Here is a 13,460-nt window from a genome sequence, read left to right as displayed (position 1 = left end):
GTCTCCTCCCCGCAGTGGCTGGGTGAGCGTGGATCAGCCCGGTGGTGGGGGCGGTGTCCAGCAGCCCCCAGCGGGGCAGATGGAGACACCCGCTTGTCGCAGGCATGGCCCTGCCAGCAACTGGGAGGGGCCGTCCCTCTCTGTGGCGCCGGAGGCCACGTTGAGGTACGAGTCCTGCTGACTCTTTCCTGTGGCCTGAGATTCACGGGGTCCCTGCGAGTCCAGGCGAGGGAGAATATGTGTTTGTGAGTCACGTAGAACAGTGTCTTGCATGGAAAGTGGGCACATGGGTGGAGCCGGCCCAGGCCCGTTTAGAAAGATGAACAGCGTTCGTGTTGTGAGCTGGTGCCGTGTAACGAATTGCCACAGACGCAGGGGCTTAAAACAGCGTGCATGTGTGATCTCACACGCGGTTCCATGGAGGCCGCCCGACCGAGGGTCGGTCCCTGCTGGCTGCCAGCCCCCCGTCCCGTGTCCCTCTCCATATGGTAGCCCGCGACGTGGCAGCCAAAGAGAGACCCCCGACGAGACGGATGTTAGCATCTCATGGAATGTTATCCCGGAAGTGGCGCCGCTGTTTCCGCTGGTTGGAAGTGTGTCGTGGCTCCTCGCACCCTCAGGAGAGCGGGCTGTGTGAGCCGTGAACGCCGGGAGGCAGGGGCCACGGCGGCCGTCCCCCGCTGTGGCACATCGCCCTACCTGGGGGTTTAAACAGTTGCTCACTTGTACGGACACGGCAGGAACGTGGGCCAAGTGCAGGTGCCTTGGAACCTCTCCTGAATTCTTCACAACAACCCAGGGAACTCAACCCTGTCTCCATCCCCATGTGACAGCTGAGAATACCGAGTCTCAGAGAGGGTCAGTGACTCGCCCAAGGCCACACAGCAAGTGCCTGGACCACACAACCAGGCGTGCGTGCTTCGCGCCTGAAGGCCCAGGGCAGCCCGCGGGCGGAAGCTGGGCTTTGGGAGGGGCTCTATGCCACACACTCGCCCTTCCGGTCTTGAAGGCACCGCCCCATCTCACAGGCTGCGCGCCCCACTTCCCAGGGCAGCCATTTCTCTGGATAGTGCCCTGGCTGTCTGACACGCTCTGCCTTTTGCCAGATCTGTGTCTTGTGCGTCTCCTCCCCCTAGAATATAAGCTCCGTGAGGGCGGCAAACTGTAGATCATCAAAGAGTAGGCGCTCAAGGAATATTTGACGGGTCCACGAATGAAGAGATGAGTGAATGAATGACCCTCATGTCTTGGACTCTCTGGTCAGGGCCTCCGATCTAAGCAACCCAGCTGATTAGTTGTGGCTCCGCAAACCAGGGACTGAGAACAATGGGAATTGGTTCCCTGTCGTGCCAGAGGCCAGATGTCAAAGATCAAGGTGTCTGCCAGGCTGCGCAGGCTCTGTAGGCTCCGGGAAGGGTCTGTCCTCGCTCTTTCCAGCTCCTGGCGGCCGCCGGCAGTCCTCGGCATCCTTGGCTTGCGGCTACGTCACTCCAGGCCCTTGTCTTAGCACCGTCACATTCTGGCCTTGTGTCTGTGCGTCCTGTCCTCTTCTTATGAAGACACCAGTTGGATAGGGTTCTCCAGAGAAGCAGAACCAATAAGATGTGTGTACGTACATGTGTGTGCCCGTGTGGGTGCGCCCATGCACATGTGTGTACGTCCGGAGGCGCCGGAGCTGAGATCAACCCGAGGAGCCTGGCTGAGCCTCTGCTGCGGACCCCACCGTCTGTCGGCGCTGATGTGCTGACGTCCCAGACTTCGGAGATGCTGCATCTTAGCATTCGTACACACAGGCATGTGAGCCTACGTAAACACATATGTGCACCGGCATGTAAGATGCATTTACGCGAAAACCACTGAAAAGAGATTTGTAATAAGGAATTGGATCGTGCGATTTTGGGGGTGATGAGTCCCGGGGTCTGCAGTCAGCGGGCTGGACACCCAGGGGCGCCGAGGGTGTAAGTCCAGTCCGGAAGCCGGTGGGCTTGTGCCTCCCAGCCGAGCCGGCGGCCCCGTGAGGATGCGAAGGGCAGGGAAGACCAGCCCGGAGTCGGGTGGACGGCTACGCTCGCCGGCCTGTCCTGTCCACATCTGCAGAGGCCGGGCCGAGGGCTGCCCGCGGCAGGGGCTCTCTGTCCTGCTCCATATTTTGAGTTGCGTGCACCTCCCATCCCGCCCACATTAGACTGGACACCGGGGCGCCCCTCGGCCAGGTCAGGCGGACACATAGATCGCCTGTCACACCACCAACCACAATCCAAGTGACCTCGTTCCTCTTGATTCCACCTTCAGGGACCCTATTTCCAAGTACGGTCACATTCTGGACGTGAATTTGGGGGGCACTCTTCACCCCACTGTGCCCTCCTGCGGGAGTCGGAGGCTGGGAAGGGCTGGGTCAGCAGGCTGTGCCTTCTTCTGTCCCCAGCTGCCTGCCTCAGTTGTCGCTTGCAAATGAATGGCTGTCCCAGGACCTAGCAGTACGGTCCTGCTGCCCCTGCCTCTGGCCGCCGTCCAGGCCACGGCTGTCCGGTTTGCTGCCGTGCAAAGCGGCCCCAGCATCTGTGGCAGACGCTGGGCGGAGGCAGCTGCGGGCTGGGAAAGGCAGCTGGAGGTTCGGTGCGCGGGAGTTTTCATGTGTAGACACAGGAAACAGTTCCCAGCCCAGCAGGGATGTGAACGTCAAAGCCGCTTCGCCACTCGGGAGCTTGGGCCGCAGCGCTCGCGCCCTTCCGGGGGTGTTTTTATACGGACTTTGGGCTGAGGGGGGAAGAAATGGGCCATTTCTCTGCAGGGTTGCAGTTTAGTGTCTCGTAACCTATGCGATATATGAGCTAAATAACAGGTCTTTGGCTTTCGAATTGGGGCGGATTTGGAAATATTGCAAAGATAAACTTCTGAGCAAGTTGTGTTTGAAATGGTGCGTTTTTTAGCACCCATTATTGGCTTAAAATCCTGAAGGGAAGAGTTAAATAAATCAAAGAGACAGGTGCAGTTTTTCGATTAAACAGCCAAACTCATACAAAATCCCCTTGTCTGGACCGGACAAACACCGAGTGTTGCTTCAGACAGTTTGATGAAATGTCCCACTGTTAGCCCACCGCCCGCTAAATGCCCGCACTGTTGGACGCGGCCCTTGGGAAGCCCGTGTTTTCACCCGCACGGACAGCGTGCAGAACTGCCACAGACTGCCACGGAGCGCGGTGTCCGCTGGGCCACGCCGCCGGCGTCCCCGGCAGCCAGCCCCAGGCCCTGGCCAGGAGGCGGAGCGTCGGCCAGAGTGGCTGGCCGCCGGCCACACCCACCCCGGGGCAGGGTCCGGGCGACCCCGCGGGGCCACGCTCGGGGCGCAGCCTCTGGCCGGGGTCTGGGAGCCTGGCCTGGCTCGGGGTCAGGCTCGCCTATCCAGCGGGGGCAGAGGGACATGCCTAGACAGGGGCTGGGGCAGAAGAGCCCCCCCTCATTCAGACAAAGCCCTGAGCTCCACGTTGGGGCAGAGAGAGCCAAGCTTGCCTGTGAGGTAGGTCCTGAACTGCCCCCACCCCAACAGAGGAGACACAGGCCACGTGCAGGCAGGCCAGGCGCTCTGGCCCTGCCAGCCCCAAGCGAGGGCCGCCAGTCAGCCCTGTGGCCTGGGGCAGGGAAGTCGGGCTCCTGCCTCAGATTCCCACCTGCAGACAAAGGGGATGACAGGCAGCAGCCGGGCCACAGCTTCTGCCGGCCACCAGTTTCCGGCGCTGCTCTGAATGCTGGACACGGTGCCGCGATGCGTCCTCAGCAACCCCGCCGTGGTTCCCATTTCACAGATGAGGAAGCGAGGCATGGAGCAGGTACACATGTTCCCAAAGCCACACGGCCAGGAAGGACCAAGGACGGGATTCCTCGAAGACGCTGTGGCCCGTTGGCGCCGAGGCGGCCCGGCTCGGTGACACGTCCCGCCCTCCCAACTCTGGAGACGCTGAACGTGTGAATGTCGGGTGCCTCTGGACCCACGCGGTGCAGGGTGCCGGCGGCCCAGGGCCGCGGTTCTCCACACGTGGCGGCCAGTCAGCCCTGCTGCGGTCGGCGTCGCTGAGATAGCCTCTGTGCCCAGGACGCTCCATCCCCCCCAGTCCGGTCAGACCGCCTGCCCACCTGCCCTCTTCCGCCGTGGGGCTCCCTCCCTCCATCCCCAGCCGGGCCCCTGCACCGGTGCCTCCCCCGGACGCCCCCTCTCCACTCGCCGCCTCTGAGGCCACGTCAGCCCCTCGCGGCCGGCTGAGTCTCCGCGGCCCCTTCACGCGGCTTTGGACGTGGCTGCGACGGTGGTGCTGCTGGTGGTGGTGGTGGTGACTGGTGAGGAGCAAGGCTGCGTCTTGTTGAGCCCCCGGTGTTGCCGGGCGCCCAGCACTCCGTGTGCCCCTCAGGGCCCGGCCGGCGGGGTGCAGGCTCCGGCCACACCACCCGCCGGAGTCCCGGCCCCGAACTAGTGGTGAGAGCAGGTGGCCGGGATTCACGCCTGGACCCGTACCTGCTGTGTGGCCTTGGGTGCCTTACTCGCCCTCTCTGTGCTTTGTTCGTGTTGCCTGTAGAATGTCAACACCCCTGGCAGGTGAAGGAAGATGAGCCCGCCGCGGGCAGCGGAGCGCCGCACGAGGCGCCCAACTGCAGCGGCGCCCAGGGAAGGCCGGCCGGCTCGGCCCTCTGCCCGCAGACCTCAGATTCGCTGCCGTTGTCCTCGGAGGCCTGTGGAAGTGCAGGCTCCCCGGGCCCACGGTCTTTGAGTCAGCGGGTCGGCCGGGGCTCGCGGGTTTGCATCTCTCGCCAGTTCCCAGGGGAGGCTGGCCGTCTGTCCCCCTCAGCGGGATCACTGGCCACAGGCCTCGGAGAGTGGAGGTGTGGACGGGCCCTCTCGCGGTGCCGGGGGGCACGCGGCTTCCTGCGCTGGGTACCACGTCCCGACTCCTCCTGGGGATGCTGGCTCAGATCCCGGCCTCGGAGCCGAGAGAACCTCCGTAGACGCACCCGGCCGAGATGCGGTTGTCGCTCGCCCTCCCTCTCGTTCATTCTGCAGCTGCTTGGGGTCGCCGCCCGCGTGCCCCTGCCGCCGGGGTGGGTGCGTGGGAGCCCGGGCTGCCGCCTGGACGGGCGCAGTGGGAGATGAGCGGAGGGAGCTTCACCCGCAGGGGCCGGGGCGGGGGGCCTGCAGGCAGGGGAAGGAGGCGCAGGGAGCGGGTGGGGCGGGACTGGCGGAACAGCCCACAGCAGGCCAGGAAGGGCAGGCTGTGCCCGGGCTCCCCCAGCGGATTTCGCTGCTTGCTGAACAGGAGCTCCAGGGTTTGGCAGCCTGGCTGGCTGCTCCCGGCCTGTGTGTGGGCGGGAGGCGTCCCAGCTGTTTGGGCGGAGGGGTGGGGGGCGGGCAGCTGCTCACCAGCTGATAATTTTCCTCTGCGGGAAGCATTCTCTGTTCACTGGCCTGGGGCTCAGTTCGTCCTGTGCGTTCACGGGCAGGCAGGAAGGAGGAGCCCGGGGCGAGGGAGCAGCAGACCACTTTTACGAGCGGAGCCCCCGCTTTCTTGGCCAGCAGCTTCATGGGCGGGGGTTCAGGGAGCCCCAGCAGGGCTGCAGGGTGGGGGTGGGGGGAGAGGGCGGGAGGGGAGCAGCACAAGCTGACGCCGAGGACCTGTCCCTTGTGCTCCTTAGACACCCCAGCCCCCCAGGGCCAGTGCCCTCCCTGACTGAATCGTGGCCTGAGATAGGTGTCCCGGCTCCTCTGGCCTATCGCTCGCCTCCAAGTGGAGCCGCGTGTGAACCCTCAGAGGCACCGGTGCGTCCTTGTTGCCCAGACGGGAAGACTGAGGCGCGGGCTGGAACCAGGCGTCAGCTGGTTCAGGGGCCGCCGGTGAGGGCAGAGCCGGTTCAGCGATGGAATCAGAGGGTCCGGCGAGCTTGCCTCCCCCACCCCCCACCCCCCTGAAAGCCGGCCAGGCTCTGCCTTGGACCGCAGGGCCCCTGGGGGCCCCGCAGCCCCCGCGGCGTGGCGTCAGACCTGGCCCCCAGCGAGCCTCTCCGGCCCTCTGTCATCCGTGAGTCACCCAGGCGGAGGGAAGGCGACCGATGGCAGAGCCAGCTTCCTGTGGCAGGAGTTTCCCTCTCACAGGGCTTCCCTGGACGAGGTGCTGACGGCCTAGGACCGTCCGGGACGGTCCCGCGTGGGTGTGAGTGACGCCCGCCCTCTGGGCGCCGGACGCTCACGTTGGTGTGGCTGTGTCCAGGCCCGGGAGCTCCTGGCTCCTCCGTGCCCTCGGTGGAGCGCCCACTGGAGCCAGGCCCTCAGCTGGGCGCTGGGCTGGGAAGGTGGGGCGTGGTGTCCACATCCCTAGATCTCCGCCCCCGTCCCTGGGGCTGCTCACGGTCGTGGAATAATTGGATGAAAATAAAAATGAAGACGCGTCATTAACATTGGTATTAAAGCGTAATTAACATTAAATAAGGATTGAGCTTCCGAAGCGCCCACTTCGGGCTTCAGTTGTTTCCTGGGCACCACGCCCCCTGCCCCAGCCCTGGAGGTCGCTGGGCCGGGTTCCTCCGCCATGTTCGGCGGAGGCAGCTTCCCAGGAAGCCAGTGATGCCAGCAGGGTGCTAAGTCTCAGCTAACGGGGAGAGGGGTGCCAGCCCCTGGTCACAGGGTGTCACAGGCGGGGGCTGAGGGAGGTGGGTTCCGAGCTTCAGAGGAAATCCTATACGGGAGAGAGGGAGGTGGGGGCGGGCAGTCTTGGAGGGCTTCTGGGTGGTGGTGTGGGGAGGGGGGAGGGCCTCGAGGACACCCAAGGAGGGATAAGGAGGGCTTCCTGGAGGTGGTGAAGGTGGGGATAGGAGCCCCAACTCCCAACAACTGCAGTGGCTTTTCCTGTCCCAAGGGAGGGTGACCTCACTGCGCTGGGCATCCGGGATTCAGAGAGAGAGAGAGAGAGAGTTGCCAAGTCATGCTGGCCGTGATTATTGCCAGGGGAGAACGAGCCTCGTTCCCCGATGTGGGAGGTGGGGGAGGGGGGGACAGGTTTGGGGGGGGTGGGACAGGTGTGGGGGGGCCCCCTGCAGGCCCCAGGATGCTCTTCCCTGGAGCTGCCCCCCTGTCTCCAGGTGACCCTCTACCCTAACCTGGGGACAGGCGACCCCTCACAGCCCTCCCAGGCTGGGCGGCACGGGCTCCACCGACACCCCCAGACAGGGAAGCCCCCTGCCTGGGCCGCCTGGCTGGCCCGGCTCCACGGGGGCCTTCGGGGAAGAAGTTCCCCAACTACAGCGTTTTGTCCCCATGCCAGCTGCCAGCTTCTGGTCAGCTTTTTGCTGCGCTGTGTTGGTGGCCCAGCTCTGGATGGGCCCCTCGGAGACTTGGGCAAGAGGCCCTATGCCTGACGGAGAGGCCCGGGGGGCGGGGCATCGAAGCTGCGCCGCCAGAGGGTGTGGCTGGGAGCCTGTGCGTGTGTGCAGGTGTGCGTGTGCAGGTGTGTGCAAACATGCAAGTGTGTGGAATGTGTGTGCAATTGTGCACAAATGCGTGTGAGTCTCCATGTGCCTGTGTGCATGCATGGGTGCCCATGTGTGTGTCCTTGTGCACGCGTGCCTGTGTGTGTCCAAGTGAGCCTGTGAGGGGGGTGCAGCCCAGGAGGTGGGTTAGGCCTGAGCCCCCCCCAGCGAGGAACCACAGGAAGCCCGTGCCGTTCACGCCGGAAGCCTTTTCTAACCGAGCCAGGGCCCCGCCTTGGTGCAGCGTCCTTTGGGGTAGTGAGTTCCGCCACCGCTGGTGTCCAGTCCGCGGCGGGGAAGCCTTTGGCGGCCAGAGCCAGAGCGGGCGTGTCCGCCTCGTGCGGTAACTCCCGGCCCCGCCCGCTGCGGAGCTGGCAGCCCCTCGCGGCGGCGCCCCCTGGGGCGGTGCCGGCCCGCCCGCTGGCGGCCGGGGCCGGTGCGCTGACGTGGGTGGAACAACCAGGGCCCTGTGGGTGACACGGGGAGCGGGGTCAGGGGACGGCCCGTCGAGGGCCTAGAAGGGAGCTGGCCCCGGGCGCGTTGGCTGCAGGGCCGTGTCTGCGGCCACTGTGACGCCGGGGTGAGCCGTCCGCCCCTCCCTGGCCCTTCCCTGCGCAGCGTCTCTGTGGCCCCCCCACCCCCGCCCTCCACCACTGGGACTTGCGTCTGTTTCTCTTCCTCTGCAGGTGGGGGTTGGGCCGGGGGTCGGCCCGGGGAGGCTGCAGGGCCCGTCTTCCTGCCAGCCCTGTCCTGCTGGGAGCCCGGAACTCTCTGTCCCTGGAGGTGACATAGAACTTGACCTACATTGCAGGGTCCGCACGGATGATCTCATGGACTTCTGGCAGTTGCAGCCTGTGCCCGAGTTCCCCCTTCCTTGTCCCCTGTCTGTGGACGGGGCGGGGGGGCTGTTAGCGGGACCCCTGCCCTCCCCACCCGCTGTACTTTTACTCCCAGCAGCCCCGGGCGGCGCGCAGAGCCCCGGGTGAGTCCCTGGGTGCCCTGCAAAGGCCCCTTCCACCCCAGCCTTGTTTATCCTCGGGGATCCAGGACGAGGACAGGGACTTGTTCGGGGCCGGGGGTGGAGATGCCGCTGGAGTGCCTCCGGCTCCCCGGGTCCCCTGAGGTGTGCAGATCCCGACTGCCTGAGGCCAGGCCTGCCCCTGCCCCTTCGTGGGACCTGGAACCTGCCCATCGCGGACTCGGAAGGGCCGCCAAGGCCGCCTTCCCTCTGCGCACGCCCAGTAGCCTGATGTGCCTCGCCGGCTGGTGCCCCCGGTTCAACACCAGTGCCTCCGCCCCTCCCTTCCGTAGTTCCTCCTCCATGACTCCCACTCTGGGCGCTTGCACGACTGATTTGCCCTGCCTCAGTTTACCTTCTGATGTGTACAGGCCCACGGTGCTTCAGCCACACCGAGCCCCTCTGAGCAGTCACCCCCAGGAAGGAATGCATCCCCCCAGCTTTTCCTGCGCGGTGGCCTTGGGCTTCTCGGCCACCTTGCCCTTCCTCCTCCTGTGTCGCCCTCCCCTGCACCCACGCCACCCCCTGCCGTCCCTGCAGATCCCCGCAGTCCTGCTTGTCATTCCGAGAGGCAGCCCCCGCCTCGCTGCTCTCTCTGTCCTTCTCGGTTGGCTTACAAATGTCTGGCACGTGGACCGGGTTTCATAAATACCAACAATAGCAACAGAACCAACACGGACACTTCCCATGAAGACACAGGGGTGTCAGTGGGTGTTTTGGAAGCTGGCGACGTTCATTCTCCTGAGCCCACTTTCCAGGGGTGAGACCGCGGTCCATATGAGCAGTTATCTGACCAGGGAGGGCCGGAGTCCGCAAGGCTCAGAGCGGCCGCCCTCGGGGAGGGACGCGGCTCTCTCGGCGCTGGCGGGGCGGCGGGGCGTGTGCCACACGACGCCGTGGAGGAGCCAGCTTCCCCCCGGGGCCGCGGAGTTACCTCCGCCAGCTTCTCCTGCTTCAGTTGTAGTTTCGAGAGACCTCTTTCCAGAGCAGAGCACAGCTACTATTTTTGTGCTTTTCTTTCTTCTGCTTGGTGAGAGTAACAGCCGCTCCTCTCGGAGGGGCGCCGTGCGAACAGCACGGGACGGCGCGTGGGAAACACGGAGCCGCGTGCCTGATGCTCTGCCTGCGTGGGGGCCGTGTTCATTGCTCTGCCAGCCTGGGCAGCATGCGTGTGCCCACGCCCTGCTTTCTTGCCACACCTGCCTCTCTCCAGCCCGCTTCCCCACAAAGGCGCGTTTCCGTGGGGGCCCTGGTCTTCACGGGCGATTGCGGGAGGGCTTCCACGTGCGCGTCTTCCCAGCCGGTGGGCCAGGCTGAGCCTAGCGCTGGTCTGCAGGGCGCGGCACTGTGGCGCCCGGGCTCCTGGGTGCTGTGCTCTGCCCAGCACCCCTGTTCTGAAGGGTCTGCCAGCACCGCGAATGCCTGCGGGGCCCCTTCTCTCCCCGCCACCCCCATCCTTTATCTCTGCTTAAAAACGGACCTGGAGCCGGATAAAACCAGGTCTCACTGAGCAACACGCAGCGTTCCTTGGCTCTCAACCCCGCAGGAGCTTCCGAAATAATTCCTGTGCCCGGGCCTGGCGCCAGCAGCGCCAGGGAGTGGCCCAGCGGCGGGGCCTCGGTCTCGGCCTCTGTCACCTCCCGCCCTCTTCCGTGCTGGGCGGTTCTCACGTGAGGCCGGGCTGAGGCGCTCCGCCCAGTGTCTTCGCCCTGGGGCGACTCTGGTCCTGGGAGGCTGCGGGCAGCAGGGTTCTCGTCCAGCTCCCGTCGGCGCCGGGCTTTGCCAAGGCCGCGCCTGGACCCCGGGGGGTGTGGAGAAGAGGCAGGGCGTGCCCTCGGGATGGGCCAGCGCGTGCGGGGCCCTCTCAGACTTCTGCCCCCACGCGCGGAAAGACGCACGGGAGACGTAGCCCCAGGGACCTGGGGAGGCGGCGGGCCAGCCCGGGGAGGCTGACCGGCCATGGGGCAGCTGCTGGTCACCTCTTGGGCACTGCCCGGGGAGGCCGCAGACGGGACGTAGGAGGGACAGTAGCTGGGCCGCGGCACTTGCCGGGGTCCTGGGCGGCCAGCCCGCTGTCCAGCTGCAGGGCGGCTGCAGCAGGCGCTGTGGCGTCAGACACACAGAAGCTCGGCCGGTGCCTGACTCCCGGGGAGAGAACATTCCTGCCCCCCGGGCTGCCGCCCTCCGCCTGTCAGCGCCTCACTCCTCCGGAATACTTGCTCGGCCCGTTTCCCAGGCAACCAGACGCCAGCGCGTTGCTCTCCTTCGGTCTCCTCCCAGCACCTGGGAAGCCTGGGGAGCAGCAGGCTCGTGTCTCGCAGGCCTCGAGCTCCCGGGGGACGGGGATGGGCCCCTCGGGTGTGGAGGGGCCCCGGGGCGTCTGCGAGCACCACAAGGAGCCGCGTCTGAAGTGTTTGCCGTGGAGCCCCCGTGACGCCCCGTGGCGTGGGTGCTGCCTGTGTTCACCCCATTTTGCAGGCAGGGAAGCTGAGGCACAGGGAGGCCGTGCGGCTGCCTGAGCTCACACGGCACTGAGACTGGAAGGCAGGCAGCCCCGTCCCTAAGCCCCAGCGTCACCACGCGACCGGGCCGCTCCTGGAGCTGTCGCCTCTGAGCTTCCTTCTTAGGGATGAAGGGGGTCGTTGCCACCGCCCCCCAGGCCTGGGAGGTGCAGGTTGTATGTGTGCAAGAGGGTCTCTCGAGCACAGCCCCGGGGACATTCGGGCCAGGATGACATTGTGAGGACCGTCCTGTGCCCTGGAGGACGCTTTGCGGGGTCTCTGGCCAGCAGCAAGGCCCCCCGCCCCCGTTCCTCAGCTCTATAGTTAACAATGTTGCTAAGTGCCCCCGGGCCATGGTCAGCCCAGGCGAGGAGCGCTGTGGACCTACATGCCCCGCGTGCACTCTAAGGCCTCACAGAGACTCGGTCGTTGTCGTCTGCCAGCCCTGGACAGCAGGGCCCTGACCGCTGTACAAGGTGGCGGGGGGAGGCGGCGTGGGCGAGGCCGCCTCGGCCCAGGAAGTCCCCCGCCTCAGTCTCAGGGCCGGGAAGACCCAGATCGCAAACGCAGGCCACCAGGCCTGGCCCCAGGGCAGTGGGTTCGGGGCCTCGGCCCCTGTGAAGAGACTGGCGGTGGCCGCGCAGGTCGCGGCTCCGGCCCCTCACCTCCCTGTGGCCCTGCTGCCTGGCTGCTGGGGGTGGGGTGCGGCCCCCATCCCGTCTTGCTCGCCTGCCCTCCCCGCTTGCCCCGTCTGAAGAGATCCGCCAACTTTTAAAAGGACGGCACTGGGCTTGAAGAGCAGGCACCAAGCCCTTCGGCCCTTGCAATTGGTCGGTTTTTCTGCATAAGGGCTGAGGCGTGGAAATGAGGGGGTTTCTATGGTAACCAATTACAGCTCGTGATTGGTGGAAACTGACAGAAATATCCTGCCTGTGAAGTTATGCGACCAGCAGGCCAGGCTCCTGGGCTGCTGCCGCGTTTCCTGGGGCGCTGCTTCCCCAAACGGGGCGGGGGCCGGGGGGGCCGGTGGCTGCTCTGACTCAGCCCGCGCATGGGGCCTCGCAGCGCCTGGCGGGGCCGGCGGGGCCTGGGGAAGATGAGGAGGCCGAGGCCTGCGTGCTGGGGGCGCCTGGCCGTGCCCTCCGGGCTGAGGGGCCACCCCGGCTGGAAGCAGCGCCTCGTCCCTCTGAGGACCAGGCTCCCGTCCAGATGTGCAGAGGCCGGGAGAGCCGGGGGTCCTCAGCCATGGACCTCCCTGCGGCCCCGGGAGCTGCCCTGGGTGTGCGCCCAGAGGAGCTTCCCAGTGACCTGGCTTCCTGCACGTGGTGGCCCTGCCCCGGCCCGCCCCGGCCCCGGCCCCGCCCGGCTGCCTGTGCGGGGGAAGCTGCGCAGCCCCCTGCGGGGTCATTAGCATAGTGAGCAGTTCCTAGTTTCTGCAGCAAAGCACTTCCATTCTGATGGAAAAACGCGGGCTCCGTGGTTCTTTGGGGGCGAGTCCTTTTTGGTAATGGGCGCTAATGAATGTAATTTCTTCCTGGGAGCACCCTGATGTGCGGAGAGCAGGCCAGCCCGGGTGCGGGGCGCGTGGAATGAGGGGGGGACACGCACACGGCCACGCTCACACACACGTGCGCACTCTCACACCGACACACGCAGAAACACAACACTCACATCCGCACACTCCCCGACCCACTCCCGCGTGTACTGATGCACGCGGCCCCCTGCACACACAGATGCACACTCACATGCACTGACACACAGAAACACTGCCCACCACGCTCACTGATGCTCCTCCCGCGCAGACACACGCGTTCACGCACAGACACGGCAACACTCAGAGCTACATGCTGACTCCCCGCTGCTCATCGCTGCACCTCAGGGACCCACGCCGTCGGCACTCGCTCACGGACGCGCACACAGGTGCACGCCTGGTCTCGTACTGCGACACACCTGCACGGCCTCGCACGCTCACGCGGACACGCCGCCCCGACACGCGCCCGTGCACACCCTGGCCCAGCGGCTCACGCCCAGCCCGGCCTGGTTTCCGGTTAAGGCCGCCCCGCCCCTGAGGAGGAAAAGCTGCCGAGCTGTTCTCGGGCTGGTTCTGAGCGGCTTTTCAGGCTGGCGCCTGGCACGTGGAACCCTCGCCCACCTCCACCCGCCACAGCCGCCAAAGCTCTGGGTTCCTGTCAATCTCCCGAGGTGTCGTCAGTGATGAGCACTGACTTTGAATGGCGCCCGGAACCCATTCTCAGTTATCTAAGCGGGTGGGAGAGGGCGCGTGGGCAGATCCCCACACCCTTCCGCGTGGCTGTCCCTGCGCTCTAGATTTCACGTGACGCTCGGTGAGCGCACCTGGAAGCTCATGTCCCTGTGACCCGCCTTTCTCTGCCCACCCCCCTCTTCCGGAGCCGAGGGGGCAGATAGGAGGTTTT

The 13,460-nt window shown here is 65.8% G+C and overlaps 1 protein-coding gene across 1 annotated transcript in view; it reads left to right on the top strand.

Annotated features, from left to right (window-relative positions):
* AJAP1 (adherens junctions associated protein 1) overlaps positions 1 to 13,460 on the top strand; it is an 82,244-nt gene that overhangs the window by 22,112 nt on the left and 46,672 nt on the right. The window lies entirely within an intron of this gene.

Source organism: Pteronotus mesoamericanus, unplaced genomic scaffold, assembly GCF_021234165.1.
Source record: "Pteronotus mesoamericanus isolate MK-2021 breed Mesoamerican mustached bat unplaced genomic scaffold, CSHL_Meso_final contig_1193, whole genome shotgun sequence".
In the NCBI taxonomy this organism is placed as follows: domain Eukaryota; kingdom Metazoa; phylum Chordata; class Mammalia; order Chiroptera; family Mormoopidae; genus Pteronotus; species Pteronotus mesoamericanus.
This window is presented reverse-complemented; position numbering and strand designations above follow the sequence as displayed.